Source organism: Glycine max, chromosome 4 (genome assembly GCF_000004515.6).
Source record: "Glycine max cultivar Williams 82 chromosome 4, Glycine_max_v4.0, whole genome shotgun sequence".
Lineage (NCBI taxonomy): Eukaryota > Viridiplantae > Streptophyta > Magnoliopsida > Fabales > Fabaceae > Glycine > Glycine max.
The window spans coordinates 14,508,717-14,511,298 of NC_016091.4; the positions used below are offsets into that span (position 1 = coordinate 14,508,717).

At 40.0% G+C, this 2,582-nt stretch overlaps 1 non-coding gene across 1 annotated transcript; it reads left to right on the plus strand.

The window, feature by feature from the left end:
* Window positions 1-1,156: 1,156 nt before the first annotated feature.
* On the plus strand, window positions 1,157-1,260 carry LOC113001542 (small nucleolar RNA R71). Its single transcript, XR_003266936.1, has one exon. It is a non-coding gene; the product is annotated as a small nucleolar RNA R71 (small nucleolar RNA).
* The last annotated feature ends 1,322 nt before the right edge of the window (window positions 1,261-2,582 follow it).

The following is a 2,582-nucleotide window of genomic DNA, read 5'->3' on the forward strand; positions in this document are numbered from 1 at the left end:
TTGGAATCTGCTTGATGGCATCTAGCAGAGGTATGTTCACCTCTACTTTCCTGAAGGTCTCCAAGATCTCCTTTTCTGCTTCTTCCATTTTTTGTTTGGAATTGCTCTAGGTGGGAATGGAAGAGGGATAGGAGGCTGTGGTAAGTCAGAATTACTAGAAGAAGGTCCACCTGCAAAAAAGTTTTTGTTAGGAAGCTTTCTCTTTTGTGCAACTATCTCATCCTCTTTTTCAGGTGTAGAATGAAGCTTGACAGGTTTTGGTGCAGGTGCTGCTACTGGTGGAGGCACTTGAATTCGGTTGCCAGACCTCAAGGTGATGGCACTCATATTTTTCGGCTTCTGCACAGTTTGTGAAGGCAATTTGTCAGAATTTTGGAACTGAGCTTGGTTCAACGGAGTAGCCATCTACCCCATCTGATTTGTCAGACTCTGAATGAAGGCTCTTGTCTCTTGCTAAAATTGCATATTCTGGATGGTCATTTGCCTCACTAACTCTTCTAAGGAAGGTTGAGGAGGAGCCTCAGTTGCTTGTCTTTGTTGTGACTGCTGCTGTATTGGAGGAGGAACATATGGCTTGCTTGGACCAGCAACATTCTGGAAAGGAGGGACAGGCTGTTGTTGTTGTGGAGGACTTGTCCATCTCAGATTTAGATGATTCCTCCAACCTGGATTGTATCTATTGCTTGAAAGGTCATAATTATTCTGCAATTGTTGGTTTTGCTGTTGAGGAGGTCTATTATAAATGTTTGCAGCATAAGCTTCAGGTTGCTCATTGACTCTAGATTGCTGCAAAGAAGGACAAAGATCTATATGGTGATCTGCAGAAGAACACAGACCACAGACTTTTGGAACAGGTGTAGAATTATGATTCATGGCAAGCTGAGTTACTAGGTTGACCAAGGCATCAAGTTTTCCTTCAAGCTTTTTATTTTCAGTAGATGAAGATGAATCCGTGGCCACCTCATGGACTCCTCTAAGAACAATAGCATCATTTCTTGCACTTAATTGTTGGGAGTTGGAAGCCATCTTCTCAATCAAATTCCTAGCTTCAGCAGGGGTCATATCACCGAGAGCTCCACCACTGGCAGCATCAATCATACTCCTCTCCATGTTGCTAAGTCCCTCATAGAAATATTGAAGAAGGAGTTGCTCAGAAATCTGGTGGTGAGGACAGCTTGCACACAATTTATTGAATCTTTCCCAATACTCATACTAGCTTTCTCCACTAAGTTGCCTGATGCCTGAAATGTCTTTTCTGATGGAAGTGGTCCTAGATGCAGGGAATAATTTCTCCAAGAACACCCTCTTAAGGTCATCCCAGCTGAAAATGGACCTGGGAGCAAGGTAGTATAGCCAATCTTTTGCCACTCTCTCCAGAGAATGAGGAAAACCTTTAGAAAGATATGATCTTCTTGGACATCAGGGGGCTTCATGGTGGAACAAACAATATGGAACTCCTTAAGATGCTTATGAGGATCTTCACCTGCAAGACCATGAAACTTGGACAACAAATGTATTAGTCTAGTCTTGAGAACATATGGAACACCCTCATCAGGATATTGAATGCACAAGCTTTCATAAGTGAAATCAGGTGCAGCCATCTCCCTAAGAGTTTTCTCACGAGGTGGAGGTTGAGCCATGTTCTCAGTATGAAAGTTAGTAGTGGAAAGTTCAAAATCAAAATATTTAGAATCACCCTCAACAGAATGCACAAAATGACCAGGATGCACACTATGCCTAACTGATCTATGAAAGGTTCTATCTATTTCAGGATCAAAGGGTTGTAAATCACCTATATTGCCCCTAGTCATGCACTATATGCAGCAAATAATGTGTTTCTCAACAAGCACCTAACAAGGGGGTAAAACTACAACTATACTCAAACAATATCAAAATGAGCTGAAATTTTGTGAGGAACACCCAAAAATCATGAAAAGATAGCACAAAAAATTTCAAATAAAAATTCAAAGTCTAACAATGAAAACTACCTAAGAAAAGCTTAGAAAAACAGGACAATAATACTTGAAAAAAAAAACTTAGTAAACGGCTGATTTTTGGAGTTTGGGAGACCCCAACCGGCTAAAGCGGGTTGTCACAACATGGGAAATTTTTCTTCCCCAAATGCATATATAATAATAGTCATCCTGATACTCGTAGCAAAAGTTATGGTCGTTTTAAGTTTTGCTAAAAACAAGTGCTCCTGGTATTTTTCACACAAAATATGGATCAAAAGAAGCTACCACACAAAAAATTAGCCAAAAATAACAACTCTAACTATCAAAACAGAAATCGCTAATTAAATTGCAAAATCAGTCGCTAATTCCCAATCGCTAATCACTGTTCATCATTGTTCACAGCAAAACACAAAGCTAAAAATAGTCGCTAATCATTGTTCATCACCGTTCACAGCAAAATACAAAGCTAAAAACAGTTGCTAAACAGGGGATACAACTAAAATGCAAAACAGAACGCTACACAAAATAAGATAACTAAACACTATATGAACCTTTAGCCCACTGCTCCCCGGCAACGACGCCAAATTTGATCGAGGCCGTACCTGAATCAAATAAACATTAAAAATG